The sequence below is a fragment of the Vicia villosa genome, unplaced genomic scaffold, assembly GCF_029867415.1.
Source record: "Vicia villosa cultivar HV-30 ecotype Madison, WI unplaced genomic scaffold, Vvil1.0 ctg.002905F_1_1, whole genome shotgun sequence".
Classification (NCBI taxonomy): Eukaryota; Viridiplantae; Streptophyta; class Magnoliopsida; order Fabales; family Fabaceae; genus Vicia; species Vicia villosa.
Genome location: NW_026706064.1, coordinates 29,416 through 49,556, shown reverse-complemented (window position 1 = coordinate 49,556; position 20,141 = coordinate 29,416). Strand labels below are relative to the sequence as shown.

General features: G+C 35.4%; 1 pseudogene; it reads right to left on the bottom strand.

Annotated features, from left to right (window-relative positions):
- Positions 1 to 16,983: 16,983 nt before the first annotated feature.
- On the bottom strand, positions 16,984 to 18,056 carry LOC131640041 (uncharacterized; annotated as a pseudogene).
- Positions 18,057 to 20,141: the final 2,085 nt, after the last annotated feature.

Genomic DNA, 20,141 nt, shown 5'->3' with positions numbered 1-20,141 from the left:
AAAACAAGAAAGAGATCTCAGGTACGGGTGTTGATTATATGAGGGGAAGGTTTAAAGCACCCCTCATATCCGTGGTACTCCACGGGAACCTTTTTGAAAATCTGTGTTGTGTGTGTGCTAAAAAAAACGGTTTGTTTTATTTTCAAAATAAGCTCGGCAAAGCGTTAAGCTTTGGGCCTACATACCTCCTCGGTGCAATGGAGAAGTCAGAGCTAATGTAGTTCCTCTTTTGGGAAAAACGTTTTTAAAACGAATAAACACTTTGTTGTCGTTAGAGAGAAATACTCAGCCATTGATCTTGAGCATGAGAACAAACAAGTTCTTTGCATCGCAAATGAAAGAAGGGCTCCAACTCGGATAAAATCAACGAGTATGCCACTAGCTCTCTCACGCGGAAAAGATCTCGTTATTATCAATCAATTTCAAAATCGTGGGGTATAACCACTCGTTTCGACAATTAACGGTGTCTAAACTTTTGAAGAAAAGCCACTAAGGGCGAAAGATATTTTTTATGAAAAAAGGTTTTGAAAAGGTTTGCAAACATAAGAATATTTTGAAAAAAAGGGAGAAGATTTTGAAAATTTAAGAATGGGAGGAGATGAAGAGGCTAACCTAATGCATAAAATAAAAGCTAAGGAAAGAAACGGTCTAACCGAATAAGAAGCCAACACTTGACATTAAGAGCCAAGGTAGTTTTCCCAACCTTTGGATTTATCAATACCAACACATTAACACTTGGGGATCCAGATGAACTTATTGTCTTAGCACCATTTTTTCATTAAGCACATTAAGATTCTGACAAAAATTGGGCAGAGTAACGGCTGTTTTTGGGTAAAATCCTTATCTCAATGCCTTGGAATTAACCATCAAGGGCTTTCAAGGAAATACCTGCACACATAAACATACAACAGAACAATGCCAGACAGACAGAACAATCACAGGATAGTAATAGAATGAGTCCAAAGGTACTAGGTCCATAAGTCCGAATCTCCAAATTGCTAGGGATAGTAACTGATAGTCCAAAGAGAGCCTTATGTATTTTTTAGATTTTTGATTATTTATTAGTGTTTTAGCGAAAAAATAGAGTATGGTCCAAGTGGACAAAGAGAAAATGACAGAAAGTAAATATGATGAAATGATAAAGTAAAGCGATAAAGCGAGAAATATAAAGAGCGGTAATATAAAGAGCGGTATAGTAAAGGTGCGGAAATTAAAGTTAGTTGTTAAATGTTAAAGATAACCATCTTGAAACTTGTCAAGTATGTTATCAAAGTTAGTAGGAGATCGATGGTGAGTGAATGATGTACTCGGATTTAAATTCAATGGGGTTTATCAGAAGCTTGATAAAATCATAGCGACTACACGATAAAAACCTCCACAAGTCTTAAATCAACCGCATACAATTCTCTTCCATATTTGATCTTTTTTATTCGGGACACGAAATATTGCGCTATGTTAAGCAGATCGCCAAGTGATTTATGTAGAAATCACCCTACAACGAGGCCGGTCAAAACTTTATGTGCTAATGCATGCGAGAAGAACGATATGTAGATCGCCTTCCGAAAGCAATACCGCACGAAAAGAAAAATGGTGAGTGATCTAGTCTTCACCAAGAATCCATAAGAATTCTCAAGGCATTAAGACTTTCATCGATCAAAATAAAGAGAAGTAAAAGATGGAACCACATTAAAAGCTCCTTTCATCCATAATTTCAATCACATAATTTTGCGGATTTGGATTCTCATCCTATCGACGCCCTAAGTCCATTGAAATTAGAGAGAAATTAGGCCTCTAACTTGTGATTCAAAGAAAATATCAAAAGAATGGAGTAGAAGATGAGTTAGAACCAAAAACAAGTCCAAAACCACAAAAAATCAGCATTCTGCCCAGTGTAAATCGATTTGCATAGAGTGTAAATCGATTTGCACAACTCTGTTTTCAAAATCTGCGCAGTTTTCAGTTATGTAAATCGATTTGCACAAGATGTAAATCGATTTGCACAACACAGTTTTCAAAAAAACAGCAAATAAAGAGAAGAAACTTGTTTAAACATAAAACCAAACACCTTGTGATCTTGGATCAATTTGTGCACGAAAATGTATCAATTAAGCAAGCAAATCTCATCAATGTAGCACCAAAGGTGCATCAAGCATAAACAACAATGGATCACATCTTGACTTATGGAATGGATCTAGAATTTTACCAAATCTTTCACAAACTTTGAATCTTCTTCAAGAATACACAACCACAAGCCTTGATCTCTCACAATTGATGAAGAAAAGTAGTGTTTATGTTGAGGTTTAGCTCTAAATTAGTGAGGTTCAAGATGTAACTCACTAATTTGTGTGGAAGAAAAAGAGCTTTGAGTGATGGGTTTGGAAGAGATGAGGAGAGAATTTGCAATAAGTTTCTTGGCTATCAAAGCTTCAAGAAATGAATTTGCAATAAGTTTCTTGGCTATCAAAGCTTGAAAAATGAAGAGGGGAGTGCCTCAATTTATAGCACTTAGGCTTGGGAAATTTTGTGGCTTGGAGTTAGGATTGGAAAATAGAAATAGGCTTGGAAAAGTGATTTGGAGCCAAAAATGAAATCCAATGGTCTTGATGCAATCACATGAGGGTACATGATTAGATGATGTAGGAAATCAAATGTAAGAACCAAGTCATGCTTCCCATGCTTGCAAATGATGTCAACACTTCAAAAAGCTGAAATTTGCCTTCATTTTTCCAAATTCGTGCTGGTGCAATCGATTTGCACATTATGCAAATCTATTTACATGGCTGAAAAAAGGCAAAATCTGGGGCAAAAACAGTTATGCAAATCGATTTGCACATTATGCAAATCGATTTGCACTGATGGCAGAAGCAAAATCTGGGCAAAATCAGTTGTGTAAATCGATTGTTGTCTTATGCAAATCGATTTGCACTGATGGCAGAAGCAAATCTGGTGCAGAAACAGTTGTGTAAATCGATTTACACCTTATGCAAATCGATTTGCACAGTGAAAATGTTGAAAAATGCTCCTTTGATGGGTATTTTGACTTGGTACCTACAAAACACAAACATACAAGAGCACAAGGCAATATTTTTGGTATTTTGGTTAGTAAAACAATATACACAAACTAAAACATGGGTGCTCGATGATTCCTTTGCAGATGAATTGAGCACAGCATTGCAAGTAGAGATCTAGGTTAAAACTTCTTGATTGATGATTGGTATGCAAATGATGCGTGATCTTAGGGTCAAAAATTGGGGTATGACACCATTGAACACGTGCACAGGATCTGTAAGCAAATCAATTGTAAAATAAAATTGTAAAACCCTGGGGATCGAACCCAGGTCATGGAAGTCATGCCCTTTCTCACTCTGCCAGTTGTGCTAAATTACCATGTTGTAATTTAAATGGAAATAAAACTATAAATATTAAATAAGCTCATAAAGATGGAAAAGTCAAAAGGGCGGTCCCTGCGTGCATGCGCGGCCAATCAGAGGAGGGGAGAGACTTTTGACTTGCTGACCCTCCAACGGAGACGCGCCACGTCTCGTCTTCTTCACCTCTCCATCTGCAAACAATTAGCTACGGTCTTATCGCGATTTAGCTACAATACCACTGCGAATGTTTCCTAGCAAAACCTGCAAAAAAACAAACTCTTAGAAGCACCGGGCAAACGCGACGGAGACCAACCCATATCCACTCAAAATCAATCCCTGATCTCGCAGGTGGCCGTCGTTTGGCCTAAGACGTCCTGCAATATTGAGTTTGTGAGCTATCAAGTTTCCATATTCTCTCCTTTGCAACTGTAAAAGACACCTTTTAAATTAGTGTATCAGTGAATTATTATTTTGAATGGTGGAATAAGCATTCTAATCACTTGTTTCTTCAAGTAACATAGACGTAAAATATTACCCAGCAAATTCAAAATGCATATTCTATATAAACTAATTTGGATTTCTACGCTGCTTCTTGGAGTCGTTGGATCAAGATTGCACGGTACAGTTAAAATCAGAGTTATCTGAGTTTGATCCAACAACTCCAGATACGCTCACCGGAACTAAGCCTTCAGATCCGATTCAACAGCTTCCCGCAATCCAAGTTGTGCCTACAGGAAGCGGTTTCCAACCATCAGTCACATCACATATAAGCCCAATTACATGCCATTATGTGTACATTTTCATTCATCTTTGCAAGTTACACCATTTTGACCTTACTAACTTGTGTGTTGGAGTGCTAACTTTACAAGTACTTCCTATGCTCCAAGACTTACACCGCCGTACCAGAGAGCTTCTACAGCTCTCATAAGCACATCATCGATCTTTTTTCCACGCCTGAATGGCGGCACCGTTGTGGGAACTGTTTTTTGATTCTCGTAAAATTCCACGTCGAATTCTTTAGATCCTTTCCATTGCACCGCTACAACTGTTCTTGTCGACTGATCAGATCGGTGTGAATTTTCTCAACCAACAATGATCACTTTGAAATCAACTAGATTGGCCGCTCATCGCATCACCAGTCATGTGACCAAAGCCACCGAGGCAGTCCTTGCCTCCACTCATTAGACATGATTCTTTTCTAGCTATTTCATTTAATCATTTATGGTTATTTATTAAGACATTGAAGCATTCTCTCATTATTACTATTTTATAAAATAGACTACAAAACCTAAAAGCTATTTATGAGGCTAGGTTTTTGGCTCCCTCCTCTTGCATGTGAAATTTCTCCTTTTGTATGGGTACTATTAGTATCCATGAAAATCATGTCATTTTCTCCTTTTGTATGCATCATTCAGTTCAACTGAATCTTTTTATGATTCATTTGTTTGTATTTTCGTTTGCTTGTATATCCATTTTTGTCATCCTATTGATACCTAACAATCCGTAAAAGAGAACGCAATTGTGTAGAATTGGAATATGCATCATATAAGGTACAGAGTCCTATATTGGCATAGTAAGTGTTACACATTATGGATGGGTCCTTTATTGCACCTCCACTCTATTCATCAACTATGTTATGTATGATAATATAATATTTGAAAATTTCTTCACCCACCTCCCAACCTTCTTGCCCACCCCTGGTGAATTTACCACAATATCCCTTGTTTCGGAAGTTCATTTTCGAAACTGTACTTTTTTTCTTAAAAAAGGTGTTTTCGGAAATGTATCTCCGAAAACGTGTTTTTTAAATATAAAATATTGATTTCGGAGATGCATCTCCGAAATAAAATTACTTTTCAGAAAATGGGGTGTTTCGGAAGTTCATCTCCGAACGCACCCCCCTTGGGGAATTCGGATATGAACTTCCGAAAATATGGCTGGGCAGAATAAAATGAAAAACAACAACAATTCGCTTTATTTAATCGGGTGAAGATTACAACGATAATATTACATAAAATATTATATAAAATTAGAAGGTAATCAATAGGCTTCCAAATTTCAAAAGGTTTTTTTATTCTTTTAATAAAAATACGTACTAGTCAGCTAATCAATACGTACTAGTGTAAGTGTATTGGATTTATCATCTTAGTTTTTGGAAGTGGTTACCGGGGCCGGAACATATGACGGAGGAGGTGGATGTCCGGAGGATGAAGAACCGGAGGTACGTCCACCGCGAGACAAAGAAGCCAATCAATGTAAGCTATAGTTTATCACTATCATCAGGGGACGTCATTACAAAAAATTGGGAAAAAAATCTTATTATTTTTAATCTTGATTTTTAGAAATGACGTCCCAGATGATAATGATAAACTATAGCTTACATTGATTGGCTCCTTTGTCTCGCGGTTGACGTACCTCCGGTTCTTCTTCCTCCGGACATCCACCTCATCCGTCATATGTTCCGGCACCGGTTACCACTTCCAAAAAACTAACCTGATAAATACAATACAAAAAACACTGTTCATTACAATCCGAAATCAGAACAAAACAAAATAAAACACGTCTAACAAAACAAAAACACGTTATTCCGCCCGACGAGCGTTACAAAATACATATCAAACAAAACAAAAACACGTTATTCTTCGTCTTCCCGACGAGCGAACTCCTCCGAATGAAGATAATTATACCAATCCTCATCCCACTCATTATCAGAATCATCAGCGTTGATCACGCCTGAAGGCTGAGCCTTCACGTCCGAGCCATTGACACCCAGGGGACGAGAAGCAGAACCAGTCAAAAGCTTCTTCTTCTCCTTCACCTCCTTCACCTCCTTCACCTCCTTCACCTCTTTCACCTCCTTCTTTGAAGAACCCTTTCTTCCCTTATCGCCACCCATTCCTGCGTAAAAATGAAGAAAGAAAGGTCCATGAGACCTCCTTTTATAAAAGAAGAAAGAGACACAAACTTCAAAGAAACAGACACAATAAATAAAGGCGTTAAAAATAAAGTACTTGCAAATTAAAACGGACACTCCCTACCCTCTCTAGAAGATGCAGTCCTGCGTGCTGGTTGTTTGCCCGACATGTTCCTGTAAACAATTGAAATCGATTAATATGCGAGACAAAATAAAAAACTAAAAAATTTGAACTTCTGATACAATTCGGAAGTTCATTTCCGAAAACTGGGATGGAGGTGTTTTGTTAGGAGTAAATTAATGGTAAATTCATGTGTTAATATAAGTGATTTCTTCTCTAAACTAATGCAAATTGTGATAAATCCATAGGTTTTTATTAAGAATTGAACTGAACAAGTTTAGTTCGTGCGTAAAGCAAATCGAATCACTTGTGGGTGTTATTGTTGCAGGTTTAGAGCTGAATTGAAGCTTGAGAAGAACATGAGGAGGAAAGAGAGCTGGAAGTCCCAAAGGCAGAAGAAAAAGATGAATTTTGCAAAGGGCGCGCCGCGAGACTTTCTAGAGCGCGCCGCGAAAATATCTCTGTTTTGAAGCGCGCCGCGCCAGTCCGATGCCGCGCCGCGGCCTCGGCGTTAAAAGCCCAAAACTTCTATTTAAAAGCCCTAGCTTCCAAGAGAAAAAGAAATTTGTGGAGAGCGAAATTAGGAGAACAATCTGAAGGTGCAGCCACAATCATCAATTGAAGACCAATTCTCTATCAAGCGAAGACATTCCTTTGATGAAGATGAATTCTTCCATTAATCTTTGTGTGTTCTTCATGTCTATGGAGAGCTAAACCCCTCTTGTTGAATCTAAGGTAGTAGTTAACCTATGAATATACAATACCATTAATTAATTCCTGTGAACAATTGTTTGAATTCATTATCAATAAGAAATCTTGTTTTTATTCTTAAATTATCGTTGAATCTTTGATCGAAAGAAAGGATTTAACTTTTGCCCTAGGTTACTATATTGATTCAATTGCAATTTGCAGAGATGGAATTGTAATTGGGTTTTCATAATTATCGTTCTTAATTACTATTATCGTTATTGATATTTGGAGAGATCGAATCTCATACCGGTAAAAGTTATCTAATTTGATTTGCAGACATGGAATCTTATTTGAGGATAAGTGAAGATAATGATTTAAAAGATTGTTCAATTGTGAATTAAGTAATAATTGTATAGGAGTAGGTTGATGAACCCTAAGGTTCAACATATTTCTCTATAATCGTTAACAACAGTTCATTACTCGCTTTTAATTTATTGTTTACTTTTGATATTATTAGAATCATAAAACAAACCAACTCAATTTTCCTAACTCAAAATAAACAACTATAGAACGGCAGTGATATTAACCAATCCCTGTGGATACGATATATTACCGAAAATATTTACCCACAAATACTTTCAACAAATTGGCGCCGTTGCCGGGTATTGGTGTCAATATTGCACGCATTGCAATAGTCATATTATTTTGAGTTATTTACTTAATTTTAGATTTTTAGTTATTTACTTAATTTTAGATTTTTTGTTTAGTTACTAAATTTTAGATTTTTAGTTTAGTTTCTTAATTTTAGATTTTTAGTTAGTTACTCTATTTTAGATTTTTTTTAGTTTAGCTCCTTTATTTTAGATTTTTAGTTAATTACATTATTTTAGATTTTGTTATTGCAATAGTCTTTTAATTTTGATTTTTGCATAATTTTTTTTTCTTGTTATTTCACTTGTTTGCTAGTTTTGTAGATGTTTGTTTGACAAAATGTTTGACCCAAATACAAATGACACGATTCATGCTCAAAACGAGATCCTTTTTCAACAAATGGAGTATCTCTTTCAAAGTGTGTCACAGTTCACACCTCAGGTTAGTGAGTTTCATGATATCGGATGGGGCATACCGGAAGATGCGATGGAGTATCAGATGGCTAACCATGAATACCAACAACAAGGGCTTTCACACTATAATCAAGGTTATCAAAGAGGACCCACTGAGTTAGAGGAAACCATGAATCAATTCATGCAATTCTCTTTAACCATTCAACAAAACCGGGAAACGCAAGATATTCAACTTACCAAATTCTTCACCGAGCAAAACGTAAGTCAAGTCTCAACTTTTCAAAACCTTATGACTTGTGTAGAAACCTGCAATGCTACTTCTATAAGGAGTGTAAAAGTGATTAATGAGGAAGTTGAAAACAATGATGATGACAAGGAAGATGTTGTTGAAAAGGATAATATAGAGCATGTAAACATCAAGAAAAATATAGAAAGTGATTATGAGCTCTCAATAAAGCTACCTTATCCAAGACCTCCAAAAAAAGGAGATGATGTGTTTGTCGAAGGAACAAAAAAGGAGGATATAATCAAAGAAGTCGTGAATGAGTTAGAAACTTCAAAAGTTGAAACTTTTTCAAAAGAGAATATGGTGGGCTTAGAGTTGAAGAAGGGTAGTAATGCAAAGGATCATAAACTCTCATTGGAATTACTTCCTCTACAGGTTCCTAATAAAGAAGGGAATGAGAGTCATTACTTTCGGCCAATGAAAATGTTTAGCCGTTTGCAAATCACCATCCCATCTTTAGAAGGTTTAAAGTTAAAGCCAAAATTTGTCAAATTCATCAAGGATAGGTTCTCACCGACGAAGAAATTAACGGATAAGGAGGTTATCTCTCTTGAGGAGAGGAAAAAACAAATGAAGGAAGAGAGATTGCGAGTTGAAGTGATAAGAATTAAGGATGAAGAAACCAAACATGCAAACTTTAAATACTTTTGGGGTTTCACATTGGTAAGAAAAGTACCAAGGAAAAGAGACAATGGTTGATGATTCAACCATGAACCGTCAAGCTATGTGACGTTAAACGAGGCACTTCGTGGGAGGTAACCCACACTTCTAATGTTTTATTTTGTTTTGTTTATTTTTATTTTTTCAGGAAATAATAAGGGGACCTTTCTGGTGAAAGCTAGGAAGAATAAATTGATATGGCAATACCCCTTGTGAGTCAACCCTCTCGGGCTTGTTCTGAAACATTGAGGTCAATGTTTAGTTCAAGTTTGGGGGTGGATTTACTCTTTTGCATTCTTCAATTTTATGCTTTTATGTTTGTTATTTGCTCCCAGTTAGAGTAAGTAGTCCCATAACAAAACGAGAATCTCAAGCGAAGTATCAACAATGAAGCAACATGTATGAAAGTGGTAGTAAGTGAATGTTCAATTTTTTTCTTCAGTTTTCACTTTTTTTTTCAATAAAGTGACAAAGCAGGTATGAATTTTTGAACTCAAACTCCTAATGTGTGCATGAAATTTAGGTTGTTAGTAAATTCTTAACAGAAGTTCTTTATGGTACACTATTGTATTGGATTGGTTTAGCCTTAACCATTGTGAGGAAAGCTTTCCATTGTTTACTATATGCAGGAGACCATCAATTATTTTGACGTGTTTGTATCATGCTAAACCGGGTGTTGCATCGTCTGTGGAAATCTGGGAAAATGATTTAGGCAATTGTTGAATCTGAGAGTTCTTTTAGCCTATTCTAAACATGCAACTTAATTTCTTCTGTGAGAGTGTGATCTTTTGCTAACCATTCTTTGAGCCTGAGGTCAAGATAAGCATCATAATATGCACCAAGGAAAATACCTGGTGAGTTTTGATCTCAATAAAGAGTTTTGTTCTGGATCATCAACCATAAAATTTGGTGATGTGTTTTCTCTTTGACCCTTTTTAGAAAGTAGGGGAGCATTCATCTAATATGAATACAGGTTGATCTCCAAGTTGGGGAGAGTCACATTCAAAAGAAGAGTAAGTACTTATGGTAATCGGTGAAAGATAAAAAAAAGTCGTAGCTTGAAAAAAAAAAAAGAGAAGTAACAACGTTTGAATATAACGATTGTTGAAAAAAAAGTGAAAAAGAAGAATCAAGCTACGAATGAATGAAAGAAAAGATGGACAGGTAAAAGAATTAGAGTTTTAGAGAAAAAGAAATAAGTTATGAATTGGATGCGTCCCTAGAGTAGGAACAACCCTTGATTATCTTCTTTTCTTTGAATCTAAACCACATTACAACCATAGAAAGACCTTCTGATTCTCAGATTCCACAGTACTTGATGCTAGCAATTTGGTGAACGTATGATATGGATCTTTGTTGATTTAATTGTTTGGATGAGTGTTTAACCCCTCTTTTATTCATCATACTTGTTGATGAGAGTGATTAGTGCTGATTCAATTACAATTGTGTAGTGTTTTGAACTTCTGGAGGTAATTTGCTTTCAAAGTTTGTTTCATGTGTATATTCTAAGTCTGCAGGCAGAAGAGGAGTATTTGACTTAGTTACTGGATTGAACCACTTGAGAAAAACTTTTTGAAAAAAACTTGTTGCTTGATTGTCGATAGACTTTGCTGGAGGTAAGTAATTTTGTTTAGGGACAAACAAAACTCTAAGTTGGGGAGAGTTTGTTAGGAGTAAATTAATGGTAAATTCATGTGTTAATATAAGTGATTTCTTCTCTAAACTAATGCAAATTGTGATAAATCCATAGGTTTTTATTAAGAATTGAACTGAACAAGTTTAGTTCGTGCGTAAAGCAAATCGTATCACTTGTGGGTGTTATTGTTGCAGGTTTAGAGCTGAATTGAAGCTTGAGAAGAACATGAGGAGGAAAGAGAGCTGGAAGTCCCAAAGGCAGAAGAAAAAGATGAATTTTGCAAAGGGCGCGCCGCGAGACTTTCTAGAGCGCGCCGCGAGACTTTATAGAGCGCGCCGCGAAAATATCTCTGTTTTGAAGCGCGCCGCGCCAGTCCGATGCCGCGCCGCGGCCTCGGCGTTAAAAGCCCAAAACTTCTATTTAAAAGCCCTAGCTTCCAAGAGAAAAAGAAATTTGTGGAGAGCGAAATTAGGAGAACAATCTGAAGGTGCAGCCACAATCATCAATTGAAGACCAATTCTCTATCAAGCGAAGACATTCCTTTGATGAAGATGAATTCTTCCATTAATCTTTGTGTGTTCTTCATGTCTATGGAGAGCTAAACCCCTCTTGTTGAATCTAAGGTAGTAGTTAACCTATGAATATACAATACCATTAATTAATTCCTGTGAACAATTATTTGAATTCATTATCAATAAGAAATCTTGTTTTTATTCTTAAATTATCGTTGAATCTTTGATCGAAAGAAAGGATTTAACTTTTGCCCTAGGTTACTATATTGATTCAATTGCAATTTGCAGAGATGGAATTGTAATTGGGTTTTCATAATTATCGTTCTTAATTACTATTATCGTTATTGATATTTGGAGAGATCGAATCTCATACCGGTAAAAGTTATCTAATTTGATTTGCAGACATGGAATCTTATTTGAGGATAAGTGAAGATAATGATTTAAAAGATTGTTCAATTGTGAATAAAGTAATAATTGTATAGGAGTAGGTTGATGAACCCTAAGGTTCAACATATTTCTCTATAATCGTTAACAACAGTTCATTACTCGCTTTTAATTTATTGTTTACTTTTGATATTATTAGAATCATAAAACAAACCAACTCAATTTTCCTAACTCAAAATAAACAACTATAGAACGACAGTGATATTAACCAATCCCTGTGGATACGATATATTACCGAAAATATTTACCCACAAATACTTTCAACAAATTGGCGCCGTTGCCGGGGATTGGTGTCAATATTGCACGCATTGCAATAGTCATATTATTTTGAGTTATTTACTTAATTTTAGATTTTTAGTTATTTACTTAATTTTAGATTTTTTGTTTAGTTACTAAATTTTAGATTTTTAGTTTAGTTTCTTAATTTTAGATTTTTAGTTAGTTACTCTATTTTAGATTTTTTTTAGTTTAGCTCCTTTATTTTAGATTTTTAGTTAATTACATTATTTTAGATTTTGTTATTGCAATAGTCTTTTAATTTTGATTTTTGCATAATTTTTTTTTCTTGTTATTTCACTTGTTTGCTAGTTTTGTAGATGTTTGTTTGACAAAATGTTTGACCCAAATACAAATGACGCGATTCATGCTCAAAACGAGATCCTTTTTCAACAAATGGAGTATCTCTTTCAAAGTGTGTCACAGTTCACACCTCAGGTTAGTGAGTTTCATGATATCGGATGGGGCATACCGGAAGATGCGATGGAGTATCAGATGGCTAACCATGAATACCAACAACAAGGGCTTTCACACTATAATCAAGGTTATCAAAGAGGACCCACTGAGTTAGAGGAAACCATGAATCAATTCATGCAATTCTCTTTAACCATTCAACAAAACCGGGAAACGCAAGATATTCAACTTACCAAATTCTTCACCGAGCAAAACGTAAGTCAAGTCTCAACTTTTCAAAACCCTATGACTTGTGTAGAAACCTGCAATGCTACTTCTATAAGGAGTGTAAAAGTGATTAATGAGGAAGTTGAAAACAATGATGATGACAAGGAAGATGTTGTTGAAAAGGATAATATAGAGCATGTAAACATCAAGAAAAATATAGAAAGTGATTATGAGCTCTCAATAAAGCTACCTTATCCAAGACCTCCAAAAAAAGGAGATGATGTGTTTGTCGAAGGAACAAAAAAGGAGGATATAATCAAAGAAGTCGTGAATGAGTTAGAAACTTCAAAAGTTGAAACTTTTTCAAAAGAGAATATGGTGGGCTTAGAGTTGAAGAAGGGTAGTAATGCAAAGGATCATAAACTCTCATTGGAATTACTTCCTCTACAGGTTCCTAATAAAGAAGGGAATGAGAGTCATTACTTCCGGCCAATGAAAATGTTTAGCCGTTTGCAAATCACCATCCCATCTTTAGAAGGTTTAAAGTTAAAGCCAAAATTTGTCAAATTCATCAAGGATAGGTTCTCACCGACGAAGAAATTAACGGATAAGGAGGTTATCTCTCTTGAGGAGAGGAAAAAACAAATGAAGGAAGAGAGATTGCGAGTTGAAGTGATAAGAATTAAGGATGAAGAAACCAAACATGCAAACTTTAAATACTTTTGGGGTTTCACATTGGTAAGAAAAGTACCAAGGAAAAGAGACAATGGTTGATGATTCAACCATGAACCGTCAAGCTATGTGACGTTAAACGAGGCACTTCGTGGGAGGTAACCCACACTTCTAATGTTTTATTTTGTTTTGTTTATTTTTATTTTTTCAGGAAATAATAAGGGGACCTTTCTGGTGAAAGCTAGGAAGAATCAATTGATATGGCAATACCCCTTGTGAGTCAACCCTCTCGGGCTTGTTCTGAAACATTGAGGTCAATGTTTAGTTCAAGTTTGGGGGTGGATTTACTCTTTTGCATTCTTCAATTTTATGCTTTTATGTTTGTTATTTGCTCCCAGTTAGAGTAAGTAGTCCCATAACAAAACGAGAATCTCAAGCGAAGTATCAACAATGAAGCAACATGTATGAAAGTGGTAGTAAGTGAATGTTCAATTTTTTTTCTTCAGTTTTCACTTTCTTTTTCAATAAAGTGACAAAGCAGGTATGAATTTTTGAACTCAAACTCCTAATGTGTGCATGAAATTTAGGTTGTTAGTAAATTCTTAACAGAAGTTCTTTATGGTACACTATTGTATTGGATTGGTTTAGCCTTAACCATTGTGAGGAAAGCTTTCCATTGTTTACTATATGCAGGAGACCATCAATTATTTTGACGTGTTTGTATCATGCTAAACCGGGTGTTGCATCGTCTGTGGAAATCTGGGAAAATGATTTAGGCAATTGTTGAATCTGAGAGTTCTTTTAGCCTATTCTAAACATGCAACTTAATTTCTTCTGTGAGAGTGTGATCTTTTGCTAACCATTCTTTGAGCCTGAGGTCAAGATAAGCATCATAATATGCACCAAGGAAAATACCTGGTGAGTTTTGATCTCAATAAAGAGTTTTGTTCTGGATCATCAACCATAAAATTTGGTGATGTGTTTTCTCTTTGACCCTTTTTAGAAAGTAGGGGAGCATTCATCTAATCTGAATACAGGTTGATCTCCAAGTTGGGGAGAGTCACATTCAAAAGAAGAGTAAGTACTTATGGTAATCGGTGAAAGATAAAAAAAAAAGTCGTAGCTTGAAAAAAAAAAAAGAGAAGTAACAACGTTTGAATATAACGATTGTTGAAAAAAAAGTGAAAAAGAAGAATCAAGCTACGAATGAATGAAAGAAAAGATGGACAGGTAAAAGAATTAGAGTTTTAGAGAAAAAGAAATAAGTTATGAATTGGATGCGTCCCTAGAGTAGGAACAACCCTTGATTATCTTCTTTTCTTTGAATCTAAACCACATTACAACCATAGAAAGACCTTCTGATTCTCAGATTCCACAGTACTTGATGCTAGCAATTTGGTGAACGTATGATATGGATCTTTGTTGATTTAATTGTTTGGATGAGTGTTTAACCCCTCTTTTATTCATCATACTTGTTGATGAGAGTGATTAGTGCTGATTCAATTACAATTGTGTAGTGTTTTGAACTTCTGGAGGTAATTTGCTTTCAAAGTTTGTTTCATGTGTATATTCTAAGTCTGCAGGCAGAAGAGGAGTATTTGACTTAGTTACTGGATTGAACCACTTGAGAAAAACTTTTTGAAAAAAACTTGTTGCTTGATTGTCGATAGACTTTGCTGGAGGTAAGTAATTTTGTTTAGGGACAAACAAAACTCTAAGTTGGGGAGAGTTTGTTAGGAGTAAATTAATGGTAAATTCATGTGTTAATATAAGTGATTTCTTCTCTAAACTAATGCAAATTGTGATAAATCCATAGGTTTTTATTAAGAATTGAACTGAACAAGTTTAGTTCGTGCGTAAAGCAAATCGTATCACTTGTGGGTGTTATTGTTGCAGGTTTAGAGCTGAATTGAAGCTTGAGAAGAACATGAGGAGGAAAGAGAGCTGGAAGTCCCAAAGGCAGAAGAAAAAGATGAATTTTGCAAAGGGCGCGCCGCGAGACTTTCTAGAGCGCGCCGCGAGACTTTCTAGAGCGCGCCGCGAAAATATCTCTGTTTTGAAGCGCGCCGCGCCAGTCCGATGCCGCGCCGCGGCCTCGGCGTTAAAAGCCCAAAACTTCTATTTAAAAGCCCTAGCTTCCAAGAGAAAAAGAAATTTGTGGAGAGCGAAATTAGGAGAACAATCTGAAGGTTCAGCCACAATCATCAATTGAAGACCAATTCTCTATCAAGCGAAGACATTCCTTTGATGAAGATGAATTCTTCCATTAATCTTTGTGTGTTCTTCATGTCTATGGAGAGCTAAACCCCTCTTGTTGAATCTAAGGTAGTAGTTAACCTATGAATATACAATACCATTAATTAATTCCTGTGAACAATTATTTGAATTCATTATCAATAAGAAATCTTGTTTTTATTCTTAAATTATCGTTGAATCTTTGATCGAAAGAAAGGATTTAACTTTTGCCCTAGGTTACTATATTGATTCAATTGCAATTTGCAGAGATGGAATTGTAATTGGGTTTTCATAATTATCGTTCTTAATTACTATTATCGTTATTGATATTTGGAGAGATCGAATCTCATACCGGTAAAAGTTATCTAATTTGATTTGCAGACATGGAATCTTATTTGAGGATAAGTGAAGATAATGATTTAAAAGATTGTTCAATTGTGAATAAAGTAATAATTGTATAGGAGTAGGTTGATGAACCCTAAGGTTCAACATATTTCTCTATAATCGTTAACAACAGTTCATTACTCGCTTTTAATTTATTGTTTACTTTTGATATTATTAGAATCATAAAACAAACCAACTCAATTTTCCTAACTCAAAATAAACAACTATAGAACGGCAGTGATATTAACCAATCCCTGTGGATACGATATATTACCGAAAATATTTACCCACAAATACTTTCAACATGTTTTCGGAAATGAACTTCCGAAACACCCCTGCGATGCAGTTTTCTGCAACTTCCATGGCAGACCCCTAAACCAAACTTCAAACCAAAACAAAATACTTCTAAACAACCTAAATACTACTAACAACCTAACTATATATCATTTATGCAATTAAAACACTAAATAACATGCATTTGAATAATAGATCTAAAAATTTCAAAACTTACAAAGTGTTAGGATTGAGGGCTTTCGAATGTTGTTTAGCAGTGTGATTGGAGCCTTGATGCAGCTTTAAAATTCTGTTTGCGCAAATTTTCGCCTTTGCCACTTTTTGTTTTGATTTAGGGTAAATGATTGGGGGAGGGGGAGTGTTTTGATAAATCTGCAGAAATCGCAGTATTTCGGAAGTGCACTTCCGAAATGATGTTTTCGGAAATGAACTTCCGAAATAAGACAATTTTTTCAAAAAAAAAAAGCGCTTCGGAAGTTCATTTCCGAAGCAGGGGTATTTTGGAGTTTTCGCTGGGGGTGACCCCCATAGGGAGGTGGCTAAAGAAATTCTCTAATATTTCTGTTGAGCATACATTCTACTGAAACTTAGAAACCATAATTTCTTTAGGAACTTAGACTTCCACTTGAAAACCAAAATAGCATCCATCAGTGCAAGTCCAAAACAAAGAAAATCCTAAAGCTATTGTCATGATTAATTGATCTAAAGTTAGTAAATAATCATCAGGTATAAGAAGATATTGCAATAGGAAATTAATAAAAAGTATCACTTTATTATTTCTATACATTTACACATATAATTTCCATGTACAAGTGTATCTATATCACTACAAAATTGAGTCCCATAGAAGTTCTACTAATTGTTGAGGATATTTAGAAGTGAGACTCTGATTTTAATAAGACGCCTAAACAGAAACTCAAGCCCTTCTTCAAGGTCTTGAATGCATGACTCAGTTATCTCTAAGTGGCTTTGCAAATCATCGATGCCTTCAACTTTTCTTGTTTTGGTAAATAGGAAAGACTGCAATGCTACATCCACTTGAGCAAATTCACTTTCATCTGTCAATTGTGAACAAGCAACTCTGTTGGACTGAATTAGCTTGGAAATGGAACCCCATCTGTTTGACTTTGATTGTATAGTCCCTGAGATAAATTGCAGGATTCTTTGAAATGTAGATAGTGTAGCTACTTCAACATCTTGTAATAATTTAATCAAAGTCAGTGTTTGATGGTCTTCGTTTGTAGATAACATATTGCAACTTTTGGTATTTCCGTTCAAATTTGTCAATGCTTTGGAGATGGCCTTTTTCACAACCTTTCTAGATGTCAAGAATTTCTTAGCCTCTGCAGTGACCTCCGCTCCGCCTCCTCTTCTTCTTATGATGGATTGAAGTTCCCTTGTGCATTCTTTAGTATGAATTACAGCATCTTTGGCAGCACAACACACATCTAATAGCCTTAAGGATCCATCCAATAGGTTATTTACCCAATTTTCTTGATGCTTATCATGTAGAAGTGCATCTTGTATTAGTGGAAGCTGAATCAAATTTTCAACACACTCAATCAAATCTCGCAGCCATCAATCTTATGGAAAAGTGACGATGAGGAGGAGGTTTCATCGGAAGAGCTTAGTAAGGTTTCCAAATGTTGACTGCATTTAAGAATGAGGGGGTGTGGTCTAGATGGCAAGCTGATTGAGCGGCCATGGAAATTGGATTTTGTATTCATAGGAGATACTGCCATTTTTATTTTCTGCTAAAGAGAAGAAAAAGAGAAGCCTTTGTTTGAATATTGAATTGAGTTATGGATCTGTATTTTTCCATTGGCATCTTCTCAATTTATATCAAAGTTGTTAGGAGACATAAGGAATCTCATCTTAATCACATATCAATGAGGCCAACTAATCCAGATTTGGATTGAGACACTATTTCATTTATGTTAGAGCTGTGTCTCCTCCAAGGAATATTTCCAACTCATTAGCATTATTAAAACATTTTCAATGCAAATGTTTCACCTAAACGTGTTTTAATCATAAACATAACCATTTTCACGTGTGCAATATTGTTAGGCATGTCTCTGTTGGAGGAACATGAATCACACCACACGTTTAAACATATGTTAACATGTGTTGAAATCCTTGATCAACTCACACACATGTACTAGATCAAAAAAGATCTTACTGGTTATTTATAAATAGAACTGCTTGTCATCTTCCAGACACATGATCCACTTTCCATGTTCATGCACTCCCGTCACATGCAAGCTCCTTGGAGTTCAAAATTTGAGTTTTATTATAGATCCTGACTTGAAATAGGGATGATATCCCATTTAACATTGCACAATTAAAAAATCTATAATAAATATTATGAGGTAATGTGTCCAAGTCAAATAAGCCTAAATATCTCAAAATGTATGTGAAAATAATATTCTGGAAGCAAACAAAAATGAGTAACATAGGAGAAGTCAATCTTGGAACTAGTCAAATCCAAATGTGAAATGCATATAAGTGGAGCCACTTGAACCTCGGTAAACAACTTTTCTTAAGAATAAAGCATATAATGGGGTAAATCAAAGCTATGAATCAAAGCGTCGAATCGAAACTCCGAATCAAAGCTCCAAATCGAAGCGCCGAATCAAAACGCCAAATCAAAGTAGTGAAAAAAAAAACGAAAAATCGTTTAAGGAATAGACAGAATGGAAGTTGTGAATGAGTTTACTTTGAACAGCCCTGCCGAAAAGTGACATACAAATTTCGTTATCACTCACCAAATTGTGAAGAAGCCAAATGATCAGACTGAGGCGGTGAAGTCGAAGGCACGGTAGGAATCGACCATGTGCAGGAAAAAAGCAATAAAGAACAGCAAAAAGTATCTCCTAAAGAAGATGCGAAGGAGCAAACAGTATCTTCGACGGGCAACGGTTGCGGATGAACTGTCAAAGTAATACAGAAAAATGAGTTGCAATCGATACAAACTTTGGGATTCATCATGACAAAGACAAATAGACAAAACAAAACAATAAGATTGTAATCCGTGAAAATAGTTAGCATATTTCTAGTTGTGGCTCACAAGCTTTATCGGTAAATAGAGGTGTACCTCAACAAGTCCTGAAGTGAAGCATTAGAACACAAAACACTAGATAAACAAAATGCATTTAGACATCTAGCACAATATAAACAAAACAAACATAAACAAAACATTGTTTATCAAGCAAAAAACAATCATTAAAAAAAACATCTAAGGTTCTAGTTTTGGGTTCATATAAACTAATACTGCTACAATTTTGTAAGAATATGACATTGACCCAAGAATTGAGTTTTCAAAAAAGAAAATTTAAACTCTAGGCATGTTGAGTCAAACTAGAACAAAGACTAAGAAGGAGGAGGAGAATAAGAATTCAAGATTGTGAGTTAGAGTGATTACCTCAAAGGATTGAAATGAAGGTTTCTTCGTTAGGGTTTCCTTTCTGAGAAAAACATATTAACTTTGCTTCTCAAACATATTTGCAGCGAGGGAGGAAGGGGAGCAATTCTTGCATGGACACGAACCTAAATCCATATATTTAGGCACAACCAATAAGAAGAGAGAGAATTTTAATTTGTTTAAATTTTAATTTCGTTTTTAATTGCCAACATGGAAGGTGGTTGTGATAATGGAGGAGAGAGATAATTTTAGTTTTATTATTTAATTAATAAAAAAATATGATTGGTTGTGTGTAAATCCAGGTGTTATAGCTGTGTCCATCTAAGTATTTTCCGAGGAGAGCAATTCTTGCATGGACACGAACCTAAATCCATATATTTAGGCACAACCAATACGAAGAGAGAGAATTTTAATTTGTTTAAATTTTAATTTCGTTTTTAATTGCCAACATGGAAGGTGGTTGTGATAATGGAGGAGAGAGATAATTTTAGTTTTATTATTTAATTAATAAAAAAATATGATTGGTTGTGTGTAAATCCA